The following is a 16,480-nucleotide window of genomic DNA, read 5'->3' on the forward strand; positions in this document are numbered from 1 at the left end:
AAATTTTGCAAACTCCCTTCGAGTTTTCTGTCTAATTCAATGTAAAAATTTCTTGTTTAATTCAAACTTTTTTTTTCAAATGTTTTGTATAATTCAAAGTTGAGGGGGGGGGGGATTATGATTCTTGTATAACAAATTTAGTTTGGGAAAATTCTAAAAGAAGCGCCAGACGAGGTCCTTAACCCTACCTTCAATTTTGGAAAAATACTTCGAAAATGAAAATTTGATGTTGTTGTACATTATATCAATAAAAAAAAACGCTAAACAAACTCAATTCCAGCTTGATGGAAAGAAAACACTGTGTTTTTTTTGTTGTAAACTAGTGTTTGAAATATAACCATCGAATCAGAAATATAAAATTTTTCTATTGCCCGAACTGAACTCAGGAGTCACTTTCAAGGGGTTAAACAACAGAAGTTTGAAAAAATTATGTTTTTATTCTACTCTTTCTTTGATAATTTAATGTCCATTTTAATATTGTTCAGCTGGAGTGTATCAAGAATGCGGACCACTTGATACTGATTATGTTGTTGTTCAATGAATGGATCAAGGAGTGCCATTCAAAAAATCTGAATCCTTTTTATCGTTATTAAGAGTAAGGAATGTATTGGAAAGTTCAGGCTACAATACGTTAATGAAAGTACACCCATTGTGCAAAAAATTAGGAACACTCTGCTACTCGCCACTAATATCGTGTGGGACCTCTGGCTTTGACGATAGCATGGACTCTGCATTTTGCAGACATTCTAGGCATGGACTCTGCAAGTTGCTGAAGCCATTGAGGAGGAATGTTTTCCCATGCTAATGAAATGGTAGCTCTTAATCTTACAGTGCTCGCTTAGCATATTGCTCCGTTAAAATAACAAGACACTGCAAGGTTAATTCCCTCAGATTAGAAGGTGGTATTTCAGAGCTTTTAACACACCGTTCAACCTCATCCCGCAAATGCTCCATTGGGTTGAAATCGGGTGACGGGGGCATTGAAGCAATTAAAACTCTGAATCATGTTCCTCAAACCAATCTGAGATGATTCCAGCCCCGTTGGAGGGTGCATTGTCCGCTAGAAATACCCATCATCATCAGGAAACATTATAACCATAAACGGGTGCATGTGGTCAGCAACTATGTGGAGGTAGGCACTGGCATTGACAGATGTTTCCAATGGAAATAAGGGGCAATGAGTATACCAGAAAAATGCTTCCCAGACCATGATTCTGTCGCCACCCACTTGAGCAGTTGTCTTGACATGCAAGATCCATGGCTCTGTGTGCTGTTTGCTTCATACACAGGTCCACTGGTGCCCAGAAAAAAGGTTTTACTGTAATGATAAATTATTGAAATTTTGAAAACACTTTCGAAAGTGATGATAAAATATTAGTAATTGATAATTATCCTATATGTGAATGTTGATGATGAAGTTACAATTTGTAGTCAGTTTATGGATCCCGGATAGATTAATTGGATAATTTTAACTTTTTTCCAGGGATTTTAAATTAACCAATTTGACTGTATATTTATGAATTTTATATGAACATTTTTTATATAGTGACTGATCATGATGTTGACTCTGTTCCAGCCTGATGGGGGGCACTATCTACCAGAAATTTTCTTCAATTTTCTACATTGTAAATTCTTTAGAAAATCCTTTCCAAGAGACTTCCAAACTTGTTGGTCAAGTTTGTGACAATTCTAATACTATGGCAGTCATACAATGTTTTAAAAAGTATTTTGTGTGTATTGGGATGTATTTTAACATTTTTCTTTTACAGTTATCTCACGTTGTTTCATTTACTGTTGGTATTATTATTTAGGGTGTAACCCTTTCATCAATACCCTCAATCCCATTTGTGCCCATATGTTTTTGATTATGAATATGGAAGAATTGCAATCAACCATTCCAATTTTTTTTTGATGAAATATTGCTTGTGGTTTGGTTCAACAAAATTGGAGGGGGAAAAAGTGGTAATGATACAGTATATCAATCATGAAATTGTTTGGAACATTTGATTGGATAGGCTTAGTGTGGTAAATACATTTGAATCCCATTTTAACGAATACCATTATAGCAAAAATCTTGTTTTAATGAACACTTTCCTAATCCCTCAGATAAGTTTACATAGAAACAATGCAAGAATCTGGAATTTCTTTATAACAAAATTTCGTTATAACAATGTGATTTCTCTGGTCTATTGGAGTTCGTTATAACAGGATTCGACTGTAATCCTGAGTGTGATGACTGAAAGATTTTGACTGAAAAATTTATATACTTTTTTATCTGCATTAACCTTGTACAAAACCTATGGCATATTTTGTAAGGTTTTATTTCATTTTTTTAATGGACGTCTCTACTATAAGAACTTTATGACAAAATGAGTGCCAATTTCTAATTTGGCAATGCCATCTTAAAGCATGAGTTCACCCATACAAAGCTTGGGAACATAAAGGGCATAAGAAGGCTTATGATTATAAAATGGTGTCCAGGTAGGTAAAGCCCCCTCCCCAATATCACTTGACCTGTGCGCTTATGCTTTCGATATTGCTCTGAACATAGCAACTATGCATGTAGTTCTTTGATATTAAAAATTCATAAACCATAATTAGAATAAAATCAACAAAGATATACTGTATAATTATATGTGAGACAGGTCTGTATGCATTTATAAGTTGGAGTTTCCAGTAATGAACATTAGCATTGTTCATGAATATGGATACCTATTTCCTATGAGAATACCTGAATCTTAAAGAGTTTGAAATTTGTTTTTTTTGTTTTGTTTTTTTACTATTTTCAGTTATCTGTTTTAATTAACTTGTAAACTTCAGCAAATTCCTCTCATACAAAATGCTAGTTTAAGTCAGAATTTTGAACAAACTTGTGCAAAAAAAAGATGTTCGTCTTACAAAATTTTACTTCGGTTAACTGATAACGGCATGCAGTCACTCATTTTCAACATTTCATATAAATTGGTTATTTTTTTTACAGTTGACCATTGGTAAAGAGACAATTTTGATTTCCTAATTGCCCCTTTTTTTGTTGTAATATCAGAGAAAAGATTAATAAACTTAACAAATTTATTTCCCACTGATAATGATTGCAATTATTTTATCAATTAGAAGAAGAAATCAAAGATAATTACAGCATCAAACAAGGTCTGAGGTTCTGAAACACGGCATGTAAATCATGCCTCCTTTGAGAGATTTTCATCATTTCTTCATATGATTAACTTGGTTTTCAAGTGTTTGTTGACCAATAAGAATGAACAATCTGAAGAGGATTCAAAAATGCTAATGTTAGTAAGTTAATTTACCAGTGTGATTTTCATCATTTTGGGAAACGATGCTCGAATTTGCACAATAAGAACTCAAACTTGCACAATGATATTGAATATGAAGTTGGAAAAATACCCATTAAAAAATCTCTTGGCTTTTTTATTTAAAGTAAATGCTTTTTTCTGATTAATTTAGTTTGATGTTCATTATTGAACTGGCCAAAAATTATGCTTAAAATCTGGTTATATATACGGAAATGAAGCATTTTTTTTCTCTGATGATTTTTATGTTCATTAGATATAAAATTGCCACTTGACTAGTTGAAAAAAATACTTAGTGAAATTTATTTCCTGAGTGTTGTGATATTAACTAATTGCTCAATTTCTTTTTTTTTTCTTAGGTTAAAGTTGTATTGCATTCAGTTAAATAAAAATACGGAAATTTCTAGAAAAAAATTTATTGGTTTTAATTCTTTTGTCGACTGTTCTGTACATTCTGATCATGTTTGTCTGAATTATTATTTTTTTAAATTATGAAAAATCACTTTTCACTAATAATGAAACCAACTTCTTGTGAAAATATGGATAAATACATCACTTTTTTTTGTTGAATGTTTTCAAATTTTATTATATATTTACAAATGTGGGCTAAAATGCTAGTTTAAGTTAGCCTGAGAAACGAATTGCATAATACTCGTCCTTACAACCAATTATAGAAAATGATTTCATTTTATCACAGCGTTGCTTTACTTGTCAAGATACGTTTTTTTTTTAAGTAGTGACGCTTTTTCAAGAATTTATAATTAATTTGTGAAAAAAAAAATCACAGAAATGCAAGAGTAAAGAAATATTAAGATTCAAAACTGAAAAAAGGCATATGTGATTTCAAATGGGATTTACACCACTTGCAGGCACCATTTTGATTGAACCTTTTTTTTTCCTTCTGTTATGTACATACTTTAGTGATAGCACTTAATTCAAACACTAGGAAAGTAGTTGTCAAAGTGTTCGTCGTGGCTCCAGTCCAGGCAGGGCCGTCTCAAGAGCACAATGGGCCCCCTGTCAAGTTATATTTCTGAGGCCCAATCAGGAAGATTTACATGTATGCTCCTCGAAAATTGCAACTATATTCCATTTTTGTAAGGACCCTCTTCTCTTGAGGCTCCTGGCCTATTTGTTAAGATGGCACTGAGTCCAGGGGCTCAGGATTAGGGCCACAACTAGATACTTTTTCAGCCGGGGCAAGAACGCATTTTGATGCCAAATGAAGAAACAGTTAAAGGGTCATTCTGCGCCCCCTTCCGTCCAGCGCCCTGGACACAAGACCCGCCTAGTTGTCGCCCTGCTCAGGATGACTTTATTTTTCAACACTATAGATCAGTGTTTCTCAAAGTAAAGGGCAAATCAAAGCTCTATAGCAGCGGTTCTCAACTCGAGGAAAATAAATCAGTAAATTTGCTAAATATAAAAAAAAAGAGGCTTACGGGGTTCCGCGAGTGAAAAAAGTTTGAGAACCGCTGCTCTACAGATTCACTATAGAGTAGCCCTGATGATCTCATCCCAAGGACCCCTTGCTGCGGGATCGGGGGGGGGGGCTAAGTGTCGCAGAGAGCCGGTATTATTAACATGACCCCCACATCCTGGAGCTGGGATCTTTTCCGGACCCCCTCGGTTAGATTTTTCACGGGCCCTTCTATAGTTAATTTATAGCGTGAAAAAGCAAAAAATGAGAATTGGCCCAGGACTAGAGCCCTGTCAGCCCCCCTTTGTGGGGGCCATGATTATTAGTGCATGCCTATATATATATTCTGCGGTTTATGCTGTCCTTACGCATGGGGCCATCCGGGCAAGAGAAGAGGGGGTTCTCACAGAACAGAACAAATTTGCGAGGTAGTGCCTCACTTCAACCACCTGCTTGTATCTTCTTTGAGACAGGTAGCGCCTCCTACAAATCACTTGGCCCGGGGCCAATGATGCTCTTAATACGGCCCTGGTGCTTTGATGGGTTCTTTGTTAAGACTACTTTGGAGGAACCTCGTTAAACGTTGAATAAGGCGTGGGAACCGCGGGTGACAAAAATATGAGAACCACTGCATTAGGATTTCAAATTAGGACTTTTCTTTATGAATAGGTTCACGGCTCTCCTATTTGGGAGACTGACAGGACTTTAGCCCTAGGGGGACCACCCTTATATATATCTTTATATACTTTTAATTTACTAGAAAATCAATGCAAGAACCACGTTAGAAGTCTTGGCCTCGAGTATGTGGGTAGAGCATTTCTGGATAACATTTTATTTTTGCTTTTAGGATGTATACACTTATACAGTATATTCATATTTTAATCAGGGAAATTCTATTTGTATTCATGCTCATGATTTTTATTTTTCTGTTTCCTCTCTCTCACCACTTTCAGCACTACCAATTCTTTTGGACATGGCTAGAGAAAATCTTCCAAGATGAGCAACTTTTATCATTGAATAGGGTTTGTCTCAAGCAAGATACAGGGTGGTGGTAAAGGCATGCAACATGCATAGCTTATCCCCGCAGGGAAGGCAGAAGAAGGATAAAGATATGCGTATAAAGAACGGGTTTTCCTTTCTTCTTCACGAATGTTGGAGTAGAGAGCTCTTTTCTTTTATTATTATTCTTTTCTTGTATGCATGTGTTCAATTCACAACGACCTCCTTAGCAAGGTCAAGGTCCCATCAGCAAGCATCCTAGCAACACATAAAAATGCCGTTTTTTACTCACCGCAAGTTTGAATCGTTTCCAAAACATTCATTTCCCGGCACCAACTTTAATATTAAACTTCATCTGATGCACAAGTTCTTTCAATTCGTATGTTTCCAACCTTTTCAATGCTTTTTCATTCATTTTTGCCGAATTAACTGAGACGCAAATTTCTGAACTATGGAAAATTTTTTCTGTGGAATGGGGGGTGGGGGGAAGGGAATGAACATCTGGCGACACACCGGGGCCGTCTTAAGAGTATTATGGGCCACTGGGACAAAAAATTTGTTCTCAGGCTCTACACCAGGCAAATTCTCGAAAATTTCATCCAGTTCTCATTTTTGTGAGAGGGCCCCCCCTTCTATTGTAGTGCCTAGGTGAGTCCATGCCTTAATAGGGAACACACGCATGCTACACGCTGCACCATTCGAACAACATCATGAGCCCCAGGGTCGCAACTAGAGCAAAAAACTTGCTAAAGTATCAATTTTGGCCTGCTTCTCCCCCCTCCCCCCCATTGTAATTTTGAAGGAACAAATTTTGTGTCATCCTGGGCCAGCGCACCGGGCGTCAGAGACCCCTCCTTCCGCCCTCCCCAGGTGTGGCACTGCAAGGGATTCCACTTCTGCGTTTTGAAGTCTGGGATCTCTTATTTGGCCACAACACAAGTGCAAATTGAATGGCGTGATGATGAGATTCGGTGCTATGAATGATCCCACCCCGCAGGACCGCAACTAGATGCTTGGTTAGCAGGGCCAATCAAGCATTTTGGCACCATCTTGTAATGTTGAAAAAGAGGTTAAAGGGTGAAATTTGTACACCCCCCTTCTGTTCCAGGGCACCAGACTCACCCGCTCTGTCCCCCTCCTCCAGGCCGGACATTTTACAGGCCGCTCTAGAGTGAATTTATAGTGTAAAAAAAATAATTGAAGAATCGTTTCGGGCTGGAGCGCTGTCAGCCCCACCCGTCTAGGAGGGGCTAAGAGACTGATTTTTTTAAGCAAGTATAGAAATGTGTAAGCTTGTACTTCTAGGTAGATGGGAGAAAAGACGCTGATGCCGAAACGTCACTTTGCTCCGGAACCCATGCTAGTGCCGTTTTAACTCATTGCCCCACCCGGCCACGGCCCGGGGGGGCCTCAAGAGAAGAGGGCCTCACAAAAATGAGATTCGGTTAAAATTTTCTAGAATTTACCAGGTAGGGCCTCAGAAAAACCACTTGGCCCGGGGGCCCATGATGCTGTTAAGAAAGCCCTAACCCATGCGGGACCCTCTAATGGAAGGTCCCCCCCCCCGCTACCTAGATAAAAATGCCTGCGTAACATTTTGTATGCTTACCCTCGAAAATTTCAACTAGACCTGCTTTTCTTTAAGCCCGGATGGGGCCATATGTTGCCGTTAAAGAAGGCCGTAGTTGTTTTCCCCCCAGTGGTGGATTAAATTCGGTCGAGGGCGTAAAATAAAATATTGAACTCCCTAAATTAGAAAAAGTGTAGTTTTGGTTTTTCGCGGGCCCTTTAGAAGTCGGGGCCCAGGTGCGCTTGCCGTTAAATCCGCCTCTGTCCCCCCCCCCCCGACTTAAAAAAGCCCGACACAAAAGGCTGACAAGAACAGAGGTCCTTCAGTCCTTCATTAATTACGATTGCAAGAGCCAAAGCCCACATACAGAAGTATCGGAAATCTTCCAACGAAAATAATTCCGAATATATAATTAATGATAGAAAAGGATTGATAAATATAATGATAAAAATCGATTATTGAGGATTTTCCAAAGAAATCTTACGAATATGAGTCTCTCTAAAAAAAAAGATGCATGGCCGCAACTACATACCTTGTCTCCCCCTATAGTACAGCATCCGGAGCACCAGACCACGACCTAATAAATTACAATTTATCTTGGTCAGTGGTTCCCAAAGTGGGTAATATTGGTCCTGGGGGAGGGGCAAAGCTATGGGTTTAGTATAGGATCTTATGGGCTGAAGAGTTGGGGGGGGGGGGGGGTGCGATAGTTATAAATATTTTCTCAAGAAGGGGGCGATGAGGCAAGGTGGGAGACTGATCTAGGTGGTCGTCACCAGACCCGCCTGCTCCACCCTAGTTGCGGCTTAGTTAGGACGAATTCCCATATAATACGAATTAAATATTTTTCACGATGCATCACTGAATTGAAATCACTGTTTTATTGGTTAATACGAAAGTGGTCGGGGGTCACTGGCTTTAAAAAATACAATAGGAATAAAAAAACAAGGTATATATACAGTATATACATATTTTGTAAAACAGCTACTGTGTAATAAGAAATTCGTTAATTCGTTTGAAATACCCATGACAGATGGCAGCATCAGCATGTCAAGGGAGATTTTCATAGAAATAATTTTGAATGAAATGATATCGATTGCTCTCATTGACATTCATGACAGTTAAGAAAATTAAAGCAATGCTTGAATGTCAATAACAAGAATATCATGGTAAAAACATCCGCTATATATAGGTTCACTAAATTAACTTTATAAATAGACTCTTATTTGTTATTGAAGTACTTACGTTTTAATATAGATGGCGCTGCTAAAAGTTTATACCGTAGTTTTCTGCATAGTTGTGGTTACCAACCGTCCTCCTTTTTTGATGTCATTTCAAGCGTCTTCCCACGTTTCGGAAAATTTACCCTTTTGTCCTCCTTTCAGGTTTCCGGAATTATTTTTCCATTTTTCTGGAGAAATTTTTTTTGTCGACTTTGAAGCATATATCATTGATATGAGTGTTTGAGTGTTTTTTCCCACACGCATTCACCTTCGAAATTTCCATAATTTTTTCTGCTTCTGACTTTTTTAGCAGTTCAATTGTGGGGGAAAATTTTTGTGGTGGTCGGTTTTATTGGTTGAAATAATGTGAAAATTGGGATAAGTGACGTCACTAAGGCAGAAGCGTCGACATGAAGAAAACATTGAGAGGGCTGAAGCTTGCTGGTCCTCCCTTATATACGGGACTCAAGCACGTACACAGGAGAGGGAAGGTGTACTGTATTGTTTTTTTCAGAAATTATTGGGGAAGAGGCTCAAATGACCTGAGCCCCTAGGTTCCGGCACCTATGCACTAAGGGTGCGCACAGGAATCCTCCTTTCTCAGTTTTCGAGTCTAGTAAACCTAAGTACATGATCCTATGGCTATACTTGAGTTGAAGGGCGATGAGAAGAAAAAAATGTTTGAAGACGACGCGCGGGACGATGTAACGAAAAGTTTGGGAAACGATGATCTGCCCTCTTTTTCAAAAACTTTTTCTCATCGCCCCCAATTCAAGTCAACCCATAGGATCCTATACTAAACCCTTAGCTTCTACCGTTCCCCTGGACATTTCTGTCACCCACTGGGGGCAACATTGCTCACTTTGAGAAACACTGATCTAGAATCTAGATCAGCTTCCCAAACTTTTCGTTCCATCTCCCCCCCCCCCCATTCTTCCAAAATGTTTTATTCTTATTGCCCCCAACTCAAGCCAACCTATAGGATCCTATACTTACAGCTTCTAACGCCCCCCCCCCCCCCACTTTCCAGAAGGGATTTTTTTTTATTTCATTGTGACACGAAAATCCAGAGCCGCAACTCGATGCTTGATCAACCGGACCAATAAAGCCTTTCGGCGCCCCCTTGCAATGTTGAAGGAGGGGGGTTAAAGTGCGAAATTTGCACCCCACCAGAACCGCCTGTTCCTCTCCTAGTTGCGTCCCTGCGAAAATCTGTTCATTGTCTGATTTCTTTCCGACACATGCTTATACTTTTTGCTGAAAGGCTATTTTCATATTAAATGCGTCTGTGTTTTGGTTGGAAAACAATCGCTGTTCGTTTTTAGTACGGGAAGGGGGGGGGGGGCTTGACGTGAAAATATGTGAGTGACGTTGATAGTGTGTGTTTGTATGTATCCTCATTTCTAAGTTTCTTGGTCAAAGTCAGTCTGGTTACCCTTGGTCAAAGGTCGAAAGAAAAGAATATTTTATTTTTTTTTGATTTGGGAAAACAGATTTTTTTTTTCAAGTGGAGTGTCGCCATCTGTTGTGAACAGAGATGAATGAGTCGTTACTACGCCGCCATAAGCTTGCGTCTTCATCTTGGATTTTCCGAATCTGGTAAATATTTATAAAGTCGAATCCCGTTTTAACGAATACCGTTATAGCGTAAATCTCGTTTTAACGAACACTTTTTTTAATCCCCCAAATAAGTTTACATTGGAACAATGCTAGGTAAGCTAGAATTCCTTCATAACGAAATTTCGTTTTAACGAAGTGATTCCTCCGGTCTCTTGGAGTTCGTTATAACGGGATTCGACTGTATAGACTGCAATACTGTAGGTCAGTACCTTCCTAAGGCATGAGCCCACCCGGTCCGGGGGCCTCAAGCGAAGAGGACCTCACAAAAATGATCCGATCTCATGATCTGGTTGAAACTTTCGGCTCGGGGCCGGGGCCCATGATAATTACATATTTCGCAGAGACATGGGAAGGGGGGGGGGGGTTTGATGGTTGTTGGTATAATTTATTGATTTGTACCAGAATCGTCAACATACAGTAAATTTACAAATTGCAGGGGTACCATGCCAATTTTCTCAGAACGGTTAGTTGTTACTCGTCGGGCAGCCTTATTAGACTGGGAAAAGACGAAATAAATTAAGATATGCAGCTTCCCCACCCAAAGTTGAATGAATCGAAATGAGAATTTTTTGAAATCTAATTTTTGGCAAACGCTTTTGAAGAGTTGTACTAGATGTCATGTCCGCGTGAGTGGGTGAAATAGAAAATACAAATCCTTATTTTGTACCAGCATACATATAACGATCATTATTTTTCGGGGGCTGACAAGAGAGCTTAGCCCCAAAATATTTTGTATCGGTATTTTTATTAAATGAATATAAAGTATCTTATATCTTAAAAAAATGAAATATCCGAATATTTTCTACGAGAAAACCTCTTTAATTTATAAATTAATAGTGAATGAAGTTCGCATACGCTGGTTAAACGGTGACCATGGTCCCCACGGAAAGAGGATGGGAAGATATGGCAGAGATCGAGCCTTGAGGCCCGGGAGGGAGGAATCCTATTAATTTTTTTTTACATTATAAATTTCTACTCTAGAGGAGCTTACAAAAGATCTCGGCCTAGGACCCGTCTCCAGGGAGAGAGGGGGTTGTTTAAATTCAGATCATAAATTTTTTTATATTGGTGGTCCTCAAGTGGGATGGGGGGGGGGGCAATCTTAACGTTATGTATTTCCTAAACGTTTTGGCTAGCAAAAACGTGAAGTCTACGGACCCCTGCGCTGGTAAAATACGTAAAAATATGAGTAAATCGTTTTCTCATCCACGCTAACGAACGGGTCTATGGACAAATGGTATATACGGTTACATGGTATATCCCTCATATACGGTTTGCAAATAGGAAAGTTTAAATTTTTAAAATTGGAGGAACACTTTCATTTTTTCAGTTTTTAATAAACTTTCTTGTTCCGCTCTCAATAACATTAATGTAGCCACTATGGTATTGTGATTTAAAGTCGCAGCGAGACGGGGAGAGGGACTGCTGGGATCCCCCCCCCCCCGAAATGTGAGGAAATGGCTGATATATATATGGAATAACATGGTTAAGTCTGTTGTTCTAAAATTCCCCCCCCCCCCTAACGAATGAAACACCAGTTACACCACCCCCCTCCCAGAAATGAGCTGGTCCGACCTCAAAAAAGGTTTCTGCCTAAGACACAATCATTGTAATTTACAGTAACTACCTTTACGATAAGACCTCCTCGGGAAAAAAAAAATTAAAGACAATACGCGCATCGGATTTCTGATTATACGCGGGAAAATACGGTACATAATTTTCTGCACAACATTTTTCAGAAATCACAGAATTAAAAAAATAGATAACTGGAAATTCAAAGCAGAAACGAAACAAGGAAATATATAAGACAAAAGCGATTAAAAAAAAAAGCATAATTTCTTAAAAGGCTTCCAACATTCAAATAAACAGAGAAATGTTTAAATGAAAAATTCTTCTAAGAAAAGAAAAAAGTGAATTTAAAGGCATTCATTTATCCTTTTCTTCTCTTGGCTTTTATTCAGGTTCAACCATCGGAAAAAACTAAAAAGAAAAAAAAATTAGTCTTACAGAATGTCTATATTTTTTTTTCCCAGAATTTCGTAAATTGCCACCATTTAGTTTCATTTTAAACGGAAGATAAAATATCCCACAAAGACATTAAGGGACCAGGAACTACTACTACATGTTCACACATTATTTTCAAGTCTTGAACTCAATTTTTTGTACTCGTTTTCATTATATGAGACTTAAGTATATAAAGAGAAGGAGAGTGTGTGAGACTCGCCGATCAGTGATTAAAAAATCACTAGAGTGGAATTATAGAGGTCTCAAAGTAGCTACCTTCAGATTCTGAGCAGTATGAAACTACAGGTTCGTATATTCGTGGTTTTACTCACATAATTATTTGATATTTGGATTATATTATTATATTATCAATTATCACTGCTTATTCTGCAATGGTTAAATGTGATAAATCGGTTATTATGTATGATAATTGGTTATAGGCGTACACGAAGGGGTTTTTGGAGTTCTAACCCCCCCCCTCCCCAGATGAGATTATAGTGTTATTTTGCAGGAAAAAATATAAACCCCCCCCCCCAGAAAATTCCGCGTACGCTAGAAACTGGTTATTACGCATAGTCGCCTATGGTCTCGGTATATAAATTCAAATTTATCGCTTTTACCGGTGGTTATGCATAATACTCACGTGCTATTGATAAATTTTATAAATATGAATAAAGCTATACGTAATGAGAATTTGATAAAATTCTAAAATCTAAATATCGGAGTACGATCGTGAAATTTATTAAATGAAACTTCATTATATACGAGTAAAATTTTTTAAATACGAGTTTGTGCTATATCGCGGTCCGAGTACAGAATTTGTCAAATAGGGGCTAACTATATTGGAGTCCGCTTGTAGAATTAGTTTAAAAAGGCGTTTGTAATACTGGCGCTTGATTGTTTACTCGGTACAAAACGTGTGAAAATTTGTTAAATCAAAGAATTTGTTAAATTTATATTCGTTATATTAGGGTATGATCGTAAAATTTGTTAAATCAAAGAATTTGTTAAATTTATATTCGTTATATTTGGGTACGATCGTAAAATTTGTTAAATGAGACTTCGTTATATCGGGGCACGACATCAAAATTCGTCAAATATTAATGATTTCGGGTGTGTTCAGAAAAATGCGTTAAATCTGAGTTCACATTATACCCGGTTCAGGCTCGTTAGTTCAGTCACCTAAATAATAAATTTCATCCCTGCAAATGGATCGATTCATCATATTCATCAATACGAAATGACAATTATTCATAATATCCGGTAAATGAGATGAATTCAATACAATTCATCATGTTTATCAATAACGTTCGGATGTAATGCACAATCATCGGTAAAAGTGATAAATTGGGGAAATTCCCAACTTACTACAACGGTAAGCGATTAAACATAACAACAGGACATACGTAATTTACCGTAACATGTGTAACGTTTCCTATAGTTTGATGGCCATTATTCTTCTATTACAGATTTTTGTCGTTTTTTCCGTAATTGCTGCGGCTTGTGGAATCCCGGTTGGTTACGGGACTGGTGGATATGGTGGTTTGAATTATGGATCATCAAATGGTATCGGATACGGAGGATATGGCCAAGGCTTCGGCGGTGGTCTGGGTTTCATGCCATTTGGATTTGGCTCCTCTCCATCTATTCTAGGTGTTGGTATTGGCCGTGGCTTTGGATACGGCAGTGTGGGTGGAATGTATGGTGGTTTCGGGATCTGATCACCGCTCGTGATCCTCGTGACAGGTACGTAAAGGAACATTCATAGATCATTTTCCATACCGGTTTGTGCTGTAATAAAATTACTATAGATACTGTACTCGTGTAAAGGGGCAGTAAGACAAAAAACGACATTTAATGACGTATAGATGCGTACGCCATCTATACGTCATTTTAAAAACTTCATGTTAAATTTTTTTTGGAAAAACAATTCCGATCATCTCAGGATGATTAAATACGCTGCTACACTTATCATTTCTTGATGATGGGAGGACGCCGAGGGTTAACACATAACCTGCATATAATCTGATGCGCACAACATAGTTTGGTTTTATTGGTATTATGTGCAATATGGTGAGCATGGTCCACACAAGAGTGGGGGGGGGGGTTGACAGTACTCCAGCCCAGAAGAACGGGAAGACTCTAATCATTTTTTTGCTTCTTTCATGGCATAAATTACCTACAGAGGGGCCCGTGGAAAGTCTGGTCTGGGGGGGCTACCAAAAGTCTAACCGTAGGGCCCCTGTTCCATGATGTGGGACCATGGTGGTTAGCTCTAGTTAAAATGTATCATTGTATGCCTTCGCGTTACATCTACTACTACTACTTAACCGAAGATGCAAACTTCTCCCAAACATTCCTCTGAGGAATTTCTAACGATTCGGTGCATGATGGAACGCGTTGCATGTGTGTGACCTTCAGATATTTATATTGTCAGAATGTCTTGTGTTCTATTGTTGCTGCCATCTGTTTTTCATATTTTGAAGTGAAAATGGCAGATGCTTGAATTTACATGTTATGTTAGTATCGTGTTGGGAAAACCGCAGAAAACCAACTTCATTCGATCAACTGGGTTCGAACCCGAATCCTCGCGATTCGAGCTCACGCATACACCACCACAACTATACCGTTCGTACACCTGGGGGAATTTCACACAAATTGGTGCCAGCTGAAAGTGCCATGTGTGTGTGTATGAGTCTTTATGATGTCAGGGCTACTGATGTTCCATGTTTGGGAAGGGCTGCCATCTGTTTCCCGCATGGAAAGTGAAATTGGGGTACGCCTGGACTTTCATGTTTATGTAAGCATGGCGTTCGTTGAACATCTGCCTCGATATAGCCTGGTAGTGTCAGGATTATATTGCAAGGTCTGTCTCATCCCTTTGAAGTTGCTCTTGCCGCCTTGGCTCAGTGGGCGCGGTCTCGGATCAGGGGCGTGACGTCACTGCTCTAATACTTTTTAGCTAAAGCGCGACCCTGAAATACCTCCTCCTAACCAGATCATGTCCCGCTGCTCTGTCTCAATGAAGAGATTTTAGCAGGTGGTCGAAGATGATCATAGCCATGCCGAAAGCTGTGCTTGCATCTGATGTGAACCTAACGTGAAGCATATTTCTGTGTAATGCGTGTTATGTGTAGTGCTGCCATCTGTCACCAATTTTTCTAATTATGCGTGAACTGTAATGATCGAATAATTGTATCGTTGTAGGCTTGTTGCGCTCTATGGTGAGACTTTTCAACGGAGAGATAGGCTCACATTCGCGCCTCGAAGTTGGAAACCACAGAAAACCAACTTCAGGACAACTCCACCGTTTCCAGCACTGTGGCAACGGTGGGGTATCTTGAAATACCAGGGTAGCCAATGAAGAGCAACAGACCTACAACGGTGCAAATCTTCAATAATTACACTTCACTCATATTTCGAAAAGTAGATGACAGATGGAAGCACTTCAAAACAAACATTGCACAGAAGCAAATTTCACGTAGGTTCACACCACGTGCACGCACTTTCCAACATGTACCAATTCGTTAGAAGTTATGGACGAGTTGCATGTGTGGTTTAAAAGCAGTAGTAATAGTGGGGTAGCCAATGACAATCAGCTGATTCTGTCAGGGTGATGACGTCAGCTGGTACCGACCCCGGCGCGTCACGAGATCACCTTTATTATATGGCCATGAGTCATGCTCAGTTCGTTCTGTACGATACTGAAGGGTCTGCGTGCTCTCTGCGGGAAAAGACTTTCTCAAAAGACAGGCTCACACACGTGACAAAAAGTCACTCACATTTGGACATGTACCTCTCGAAAATTCCTCTATAGAAGTGGTGCATGCTGGGAAGTGTTATACATGCATATATGCGTCCCCAACGTTTTAAGGTGCCAGCGCTATGCGCGTTATGTTTTCGAAAAATGCTTCTATGTATCTATCGGAAGTTGGAAGCGAAAGTGACGTCCGAATTTTTGTGTTTCGGGTTTCGGGGCTACTTGCTGTTCAATAATGAACATAACGGTCACTATAATGAAAACCTTCCAACCTTTCGGTAACTTAGAATAATCGTGATTTCAAATATGTTAAGTATTACGATTAAATAAATGCTGGTGATAATTTGTGGCAACATAAAATTTAAAAAGATAATTTTTTTTCATGCGAATTTCTTTTCAGGAGGGGTTATCATTGAATAAATGGAACTTCATCGGATCAGGAGAGATAATGCGTTGGAACTGTTGGTAAAGAAACCTGACGGGAAAATGAGAATCCTTTCATTAAAAAGAGTGGAATTGAATAAAATTGAATTCCCAAATTGAGTTTGTTTGATCGTTACTGAGCTCATGTCTGGA

At 38.9% G+C, this 16,480-nt stretch overlaps 1 long non-coding RNA gene across 1 annotated transcript; it reads left to right on the top strand.

Moving 5' to 3' along the window:
* Nucleotides 1-12,081: 12,081 nt before the first annotated feature.
* Nucleotides 12,082-16,409, top strand: LOC149090334 (uncharacterized). The gene is made up of 3 exons (XR_016193186.1): nt 12,082-12,450; nt 13,614-13,890; nt 16,305-16,409. It is a non-coding gene; the product is annotated as an uncharacterized LOC149090334 (long non-coding RNA).
* The last annotated feature ends 71 nt before the right edge of the window (nt 16,410-16,480 follow it).

This window comes from Pholcus phalangioides, unplaced genomic scaffold (assembly GCF_987345545.1).
Source record: "Pholcus phalangioides strain wild (caught in Gottingen) unplaced genomic scaffold, Ppha-v1.0 ptg000001l_1, whole genome shotgun sequence".
NCBI classification, from domain to species: Eukaryota; Metazoa; Arthropoda; class Arachnida; order Araneae; family Pholcidae; genus Pholcus; species Pholcus phalangioides.